Raw genomic sequence first — 9,105 nt, forward strand, 5'->3', positions numbered from 1 at the left:
TGACTCTCTTCTCCACTAGTCCCTCCCTAATGTTTTAGTCTAGTTTTTATTTTGTTGACGAAATTGTCAATATATTTAGTCTTAGTTTTAGTCATCACAGCATAGTTTTTATTTAGTTTTTATTTAGTTTTCGGCAGTGAAAAAACGCTGTCGACAAACATTTTTCGTCATAGTTTTAGTCGATAAAATCAACACTGTGTCTGGGGAGTTTATCTCCGGTTGTCGCGCAGTGTCAATTTTGACAGCAATTGTTGATTCCATTCAATCATGTGAAATGTTTTAGTTTGACCATGTTTTGCTAAATTAAATTAATGTTGATTTAGTCGACTATTTGGCTGGCTTTGGTGGGAAAATAGAAGATCTACAAGCTTGCAAATCGACAATCTCACGCAATCAAGCATAAAATGGCTTGTCTTTTAGTTCTTGGCCTATACTGGATGTCTTCTCCAGTCTTAGGTTAGTCTAGTTTTTATTTGCTGATGAAATTGTCTATATATTTAGTCATAGCTTTCGTCATCAGGCGTTTTTATTTCGTTTTCGCCTGTGAAAATAGGTCTACGAAACTTTTTGTCATAGTCTTAGTCGTCAAAATTCACACAGTTGTCGGGTCCACCTGTTTATTTATTTATGTTTTCCTGGGGTGCAGACTCAGAGCGTAATAATTCTTTTGATGACGTGTGACAGGGGTGACTTTTGTTTGTCTGCTTGAAACTCTCTATTTACTGTATGTGGTCACCTTGTAAATCAGTCTGGATTAATTAACCTCTTTCTGAGGGAAAGCCTGGTGGAAACCACAAGCCGAAGAAGCGGCGTCGCTTTGTTTTGGTTCCCTCCGTTTGTTTCCCCAATCCCTATTAAAATGCTCGAGTAGCCTAGTGTAGTCTTGCCAGTCGCTACAAGTTGGAATAAAAGATGCATATCCCAAACACATTTTTCAAAAGCAAAACTACGCCGCATCAAGGAGTGTATTAGGTAGGCCCTAAAAGTATGTCCTTGAGTGCAGGGGAATTATTTTTGGTTAAAACTGAATCCGGTTTGATAGTTCCGACAAATTGTAGTCCAAATTTGAGTACTACAACATGGCGTAAAGTGGTTTCCTCTCCCGACCAGATCAAACCTCGAAAAGTGAAGTGATCCCAGACTAGAATTAATAGTGTCTGATAAATGCTTACATTGTAAATTGTAAATATGCCATTTAGCATTGGAACCTATTTGGACTAATATACTATAATATTGGGGTGCCTGCTGGCCTACTGGTCCAGGCGCATACCACATAGGCATTGTGGTGTCGCCGGTTTTATTCCCGACCTGGATGACCTTTGCTGCATGTCACTCCCCGCCTCTCCCCCCATTTCCTGTCAGTCTACTGTCCTATCAAATAAAAGCCAGAAAAGTGTATCTTTATAATATTGAATGTTTTCTATTCAGATATATTTGAATATGATATCATATTGAGTGTTTTCTATTCAGATATATTTGACTTTGAATATGATATCATATTGAGTGTTTTCTGTTCAGATATATTTGATTTTGAATATGATATCATATTGAGTGTTTTCTGTTCAGATTTATTTGAATATGATATCATATTGAATGTTTTCTATTCAGATTTATTTGAATATGATATCATATTGAATGTTTTCTGTTCAGATATATTTGAATATGATATCATATTGAGTGTTTTCTATTCAGATATATTTGACTTTGAATATGATATCATATTGAGTGTTTTCTGTTCAGATATATTTGATTTTGAATATGATATCATATTGAGTGTTTTCTGTTCAGATTTATTTGAATATGATATCATATTGAATGTTTTCTATTCAGATTTATTTGAATATGATATCATATTGAATGTTTTCTGTTCAGATATATTTGAATATGATATCATATTGAGTGTTTTCTATTCAGATATATTTGACTTTGAATATGATATCATATTGAGTGTTTTCTGTTCAGATATATTTGATTTTGAATATGATATCATATTGAGTGTTTTCTGTTCAGATTTATTTGAATATGATATCATATTGAATGTTTTCTATTCAGATTTATTTGAATATGATATCATATTGAATGTTTTCTGTTCAGATGTGGTTGAAGAGACGTCTGGTGTCGTTGTTCCTGTGCTGTGTGTCCTGTGTGTCCTCTCTCTGCTGTCTGAACCACACCCACTTCAACTGGACCAATAGAAGCAGGTGAGTTAACCACACCCACTTCGACTGGACCAATAGAACCAGGTGAGTTAACCACACCCACTTCCACTGGACCAATAGAACCAGGTGAGTTAACCACACCCACTTCCACTGGACCAATAGAACCAGGTGAGTTAACCACACCCAACTCGACTGGACCAATAGAACCAGGTGAGTTGACCACACCCAACTCGACTGAACCAATAGAACCAGGTGAGTTAACCACACCCAACTCGACTGGACCAATAGAACCATGAGTTAACCACACCCACTTCGACTGGACCAATAGAACCAGGTGAGTTAACCACACCCAACTCGACTGAACCAATAGAACCAGGTGAGTTAACCACACCCAACTCGACTGGACCAATAGAACCATGAGTTAACCACACCCACTTCGACTGGACCAATAGAACCAGGTGAGTTAACCACACCCACTTCGACTGGACCAATAGAAACAGGTGAGATAACCACACCAGACTCGACTGGACCAATAGAACCAGGTGAGTTAACCACACCCACCTCGACTGGGCCAATAGAACCAGGTGAGTTAACCACACCCACCTTGACTGGTCCAATAGAACTAGTTGAAATGAGTTGACCACACCCACTTTGACTGGTCCAATAAAACCAGGAGTTAACCACACCCACCTCGACTGGACCAATAGAACCAGGTGAGTTAACCTCAAGTTTAGTTTCTTCCTATGATTCATATAGGAAGAACCAGTTTTTTTTATCACGATAAACGATAATATCACGTATCGTCCCATCCCTACTCCGAATCCTCACTGGCCGGTGAGCCAGTAGGAGGACACAATGTGGGAGAAACTAGTTGGTATAACGACTAAATTGGTCTCTCTCTCTCTCTCTCTCTCTCTTTCTCTCTCTCTCTCTCTCTCTCTCTCTCTCTCTCTCTCTCCCTCTCTCTCTAGGAACCTAATGTCGATCGTCCAGCAGTTGTACGAGAGGCTTGTCAGAATGCTGCGGAGCGCTCGCTGACTTCTCGCCTACGCAGTGCTACTGGCCAATCAAAATGCTCCTCTTGGCTCAAGCTGACATGTTTTGAGCTGTGCTCACCTGGAAATAAAGTACATTTACTTGAGTACTGTAATTTTTGAGTATCTGTATTTTTAAGATACTTTTGACTTTCACGGCACAAAGTCAAACTTTACTCCAATTCTAGGAAGGGAAAAGGTTATGAATTAACTTATTTCAAACAGTGACAATAGCGCATCACAATGTGACACGTTGTGAACTTGTACAAGTAATGTTTGACCAGGAGTAGGCCTATCTATACTTTTACTCAAGTACTGGAGTTGAGTACTTTATAGGTTCTGATGTAGTGTAGTGTGGTGTAGTGTGGTGTAGTGCAGTGCAGTGGTGTAAAGTAAAGCCTCGATCAGAGTCGGGTGGAAGGCTATCCACCGCGGTGGAAGGCTATCCACCTTCCACCGCGGTGTAGTCTTTTTGAGTCATGAAACTACAACGTTACGTCATTCCTCGCGGTGAAGAGCTTTCCACCGTGAGTCCCGACACATCTCTCTGTTTTTACTATCAGACAGACAGACTCTTCACCCCGTTCACTGATTGGTCGATCTAGACCAGTCAGTCACGGTGAATAGGACTCCACCGTGGTCCGTGATGGACTATGATGGCCTTCACTTATTTTCTGACTTGAGGTGGAAAGCTTTCCACCTCAAATTTGCGGTGGATAGCTCGATTGAAGTACAATGTTTAGGTATTTTTACTTTTCCCAATTTCAATAATTTTACTTATGCTCCACTGCTTTCCCAAACCATGATGCCAATACAATGATTCTATTCTGATGGTGAGCAAATATCTAGTTTCTAAACATTATTCCAAAAGATTGTCAAAAAAATAATAATAAAAAGTAGTATTAGGTTTTCAAAAATAATTTCAGTAATAGTAAATCATTTTTGAACATTTGGTAACACAAAAAATACATTTTGCTTTATTTATTATTAGATTAATTGTATTTATTTATTTCTACATTTATTTTGACTTGTGGAATGACAAAGGTTCTGTGTGTATAATCACTTAATATTGCAATATACTGAATGCTACTATTACACATTGATATGAAATATTTATGCATTACTTGGCCTATATAATTATTTGGCTATTTTAGCTAGTATAGACCATTTGTGAATGTATGAAATTGTGTACATGCATCAACCTGGCATTAAAAAATAAAAAAAATCGGATTCCTTCTGACATTGACGTTGTAATGTGTCCATATGTCCACTAGAGGGCGCACTGTCCCAGTAGAATGAGAGCATGATGTTGGCGGTAGAGAACAGAACCAGAGCAGTGAAAAGGTAGTGGGGGTCCCAAGGAAAATGTGTTCATATATTATCCAAACCAGTAAATGTGTTGTGCGAGAAAAAAGAAGAAAAAAAACACCACCACAAATTGATGTTATACAGTATTAGCAAATTACAGCATGTAGGGGCTGTTAAGTATGACATCATTTTGTAGGCAGAGGAGAATTTCTGCCCCCAGTTTCCGTGAATCTTTTTACTGTTTTTACTATTTACACATTTTTCTTCTCTTTGTTGTTGAAAGGAAAGTGTTAGAATTATACTTTAGTCGTTATTTTTGTCTCGGATCTGTTCTGTTCTCCTCTGCCTACAAAATGATGTCACGGCTTAAAAGCCCCCGAGCCATGTCAAATGAAAATAGTTGGCTAATGCAGTGGTTCTCAACCTGTTCAGGGCGCGACCTGGGGACCCCCCACCCTACGATAACGAGTTGAGGAATATACATTTTGTCTAACACGGTTCTATTGTGAAAATAGCAGATCTACATGCTCACAACGCCTAGCGATGCGAGGCATTGCGAGCATGTAGCTCTGCTATTTTCACAATTTCTGCCTCTAATATTTGACAATTTGGCCAATGTTTAAGTTGTCATTTTAGAGGTATTAAAAAGCCCTTAAATTGTCACTTTAGAAATGTGCAGATACCCTCTATACACTTAAACTTTGTTGGTTTGTTTACTGTTGAGAGAGAAAACAATGTTGTAAATTAAGTTAATCATCTGGGGACCCCCCCAAAATTATTTGGGGCCCCCAAATAACCACTGGGCTAATGGACCCAGAAGTGAGCCCTGGGGGACACCAGAGGACAGGGGGTCCTGGGAAGATGAGGCCTCCCCCAAGACCACCAAGAAGCTCCTAACCGTGAGGTAGGAGCAGAGCAGTGTTGATTTCGTCGACTGAAACTATGACGAAAAATGTTCGTCGACTGTGTTTTTTTCACTGCCGAAAACGAAATAAAAACTAAACAAAAAGTAAGCTGTGATGACTAAAACTAAGACTAAATTGACAATTTCGTCAACAAAATAAAAACTAGACTAAAACGTTAGGGAGCGACTAGTGGAGAAGAGAGTCATTTTATGTTTGGTTACTCTCAGGTGTTGTTGCGTGCCGACAATAGCAGATCAGCTATTGTCAGCACGCAACCAAGTGTAAAATCAGTCATTACGATGCCATCAAGGCCTGCCAAAATACATTTTAGTTGACTAAATCAACTGTAGATTTAGTCGCCTAAAAACGTAATGATATTTAGTCGACTAAAATTAGACTAAAACTAAAACTTTCAGGTGACTAAATTATGACTAAAACTAAATGACATTTTATTCAAAAGACTATGACTAAAACTAAATCAAAATTCGCTGTCAAAAACAACATTGGAGCAGAATCAGTCAAGTGCTTCGTCCTTGATGCCTGGTCCCTCTTGAAGACCCCTGGAATTATTACGACCGTAGGTCGCAGTTTGAAAACCGGCACATCCTGTCCGTCAGTCAGTCTGTCTGTCTGTCCGGTACGCCTTAATGGCCGGGTTTCCCAAAGTGATTTTAGCCCATCATAGCTCACGCATGGTCGTAGAGACCAAGCCCCGACCGTCATGTTCCCGTGTTTACATGGGTTTGGGCAGAGTGACTTATTTAGCCCCCTACAACTACACCATCATTCAGATTTCACAAACAAAGGGCTTAATAAAGTCTCACACCTGTCTAAATACGGTACGGCATTCTATAATTACCCATTTCCTCCATTTTCTTTAATAAGAAGCCTTAATGTCCAGAGGGCATTAGCATTTCTTACACTGTTATTATACATATTATTAATACTTTATAAAGCAGTATATTACCAGTAAATAAATTCATATATGTTTATTTATTAAACAATAAAATATTGATACCAACAATGAACCAAAACTTGTTCTGTTTTCTCTTTTAAAATGTATACAATGTCTGATTCATTCTGAAACAAGTACTGTATAAAATAAAATAAAAACACAAGAATTAACCAATCGTATCTCTGCAACACCCGTCTAAAAATCATGTTTTTTTTTGTTCGTAGTAAAAACAGAAATAAAATCAATATTATAACAGGAATAAAAACAAAATATATACAAAATCTTCTTCTTTTAGTACATTTCTATAAACACACATGCGGCCGCGTGTGCATACAGAGGCACGCACGCACGCATGCACACATACACACACAAAGCAAACACACACGCCCCCTGGGGGCTGGGAGGGGAAGAGAACTTGTTTCCCTCATGAAGGCAAATTTAAAAGCATAAAAAAAGAAGACAAAAATATTTTCTATAAATTACTATTACTGAGCCAATAATCTAATGTTTGACTGACTGAAGTTAATAGGAGATATTAAAAGAGCAAAACCATATTTAAAACATTCTCTTTGAACCTGGATCATAAGTATTCTGTTACATTATTTGAGGTTGATTTGAAGTTTGTCAGTCAGTCAGTCAGTCTGTCCGTTACAAGTCACGTCATACTTTTGCCCTACTCTTATTTCCGCCACTGTTGCCCCTATCCATGCCAAACTTTGCACACACACTCCTTGGCTGCCAAACTACAACCTCCTCTACATTTCTCACATAGCCCTCTTCTAGCGCCACCATGAGGACGAATTTTGCAAAACACATTTTTGGACACTGCTCCTACAGACTTTGGCCTAAAATCAGGCAAAGCGGTACACAGTATCTCTAAAGTCATGTCATCAACATGGATCTGTCCCATTTCCCATATTTCCTCCTGATTGGCTACCATTGCCTTCTAAAGTTTGTGTATGCAACCTGACAGTCGCTTATCCCCCGATTAGGGAGTCTTACTGGTTATTATTATTATTATTTGAGGTTGATTTGAAGTTTATGTTATGTTCTTTTATATGTTGTTGCATTTGTCTCCTATCACAGCGGTGTCATCAATTGAATTATTGGCAAAAGAAAAAGGTTTCATGGGTGAATCACTGATAGGAAAAAAAAATAGATTTGCATAGATTTTACAAAACATACATTAACCACTTCAGCCCTATCCACCTCTTTCCGCGGGAATTTACTGGAGATTTTTTTTGCACCACACTTCCGGTTAACAGCAGACATACAAGTTCACGTCGCGTCACAGATGCAACCGTTGTGAGCTTGTAGATCACACTCGGCTGCGGCGCCGGAAGCTCCGTGCAACTTCTGCGCAATGTACGATGGGATGTTGGAAAGTTGTGGATATACATTTTGAAAATAGACGATCTAGAAGTTATCAACTATTTTCACATTTGAAAAGTTGTGAAATGGGACTTTCTACCGAACTAGTACTTTCTACTTTTGGTACTTTAAGTGCATTTTGATACCGATGCTTTAACAATAAGATAGAACCCAGCAGGACATTTAAAGACACACATATACCACAAATGTTTGTTGGAAGCTGCATGCCATTGATGCTCAGTGCTCATTGTTGCCAGGTTCTGCGAGAGATACAAGCAAAACAACCAGGTTTATGAAAACAAAGGCCAAAAAAACTATAAAAAACTAAAACAAAGGGGCATCTCTGTTCAGTCAAACCTTTTTTTAGGACGGTGGTTCTCAAGAATTTTCATATCAAGGCCCCCCAAATTAGCATGTATTTATGGACACAGACCCCCATCTGAAAATGTGATCCCCCCATATAAGATTTGGGTTGAAAAACTGTTTAAAAAAACAGATTTGCAACTCTTTTTTATGTTTGAAAACGATCTACAAGCTCACACCGCGTTATGGTGGAGTATTTTCAAATGTACAGTAGCCTATATAGGAGGTTAAGGGGGTTAAACTGAAGTTTGGCCCAAATAAGCAGCCACACTTTAGAATCAAGACCCCTACCCCTAAACAAACAAACAAACAAACAAACAATAAACCCTTTTGCAAATCCCGCCCCATTCTGCCCTGTTACTATGATGGGACATTAACCCTGGGCAGATTGTTTTTATAGTGGAAGTGGATGGGATTTTTTTTCCCTTCATAGCCTCATTACAGCTATATAAAGTACCAAAGGAAAAACACCTAGGTGATATTAATAAAAAGGGAAGACAAAGGTACAGTAGTTACATTGCAAAACAGGGGATTTACCCGAAAATATATGTTTTAATTTGTTTAATCCCAGTGGGACAGAATCCTCTTTGCAGATTCTTTTATAGTGGTAGTGGATGCGATTTTTTTCCCCTTCATAGCCTCATTACAGCTATATAAAGTACCACAAAAAACACATCTACGTGATATTAATAAAAAGGGAAGAAAAAGGTACAGTAATTACATAGCAAAACAGTAGTTTTCCCCCGAAAAATAAATGTTTTAATTAGTTTAATCCTCTGGACCAGAGATAGAAAGAGAAGCGCATTGCATCTTGGGTACTAGGAAGAGGACAGAGAGAATGTTTCTCCTCACATAATAGGCTGGCTTTTCGTAATTCTGCCCATTTAAATTATATGTACCCAATCGTGACTCTTAGACCATTGATAAGGTACATGTGAACTAGTTTGTTGAAGCTTATTCGTTATGATGAGCGAGATCGCTTGACGCTTGCCGTCGCTATCACCGTACCG

This window comes from Nannobrachium achirus (genome assembly GCF_963921795.1).
Source record: "Nannobrachium achirus genome assembly, chromosome: 19".
NCBI classification, from domain to species: domain Eukaryota; kingdom Metazoa; phylum Chordata; class Actinopteri; order Myctophiformes; family Myctophidae; genus Nannobrachium; species Nannobrachium achirus.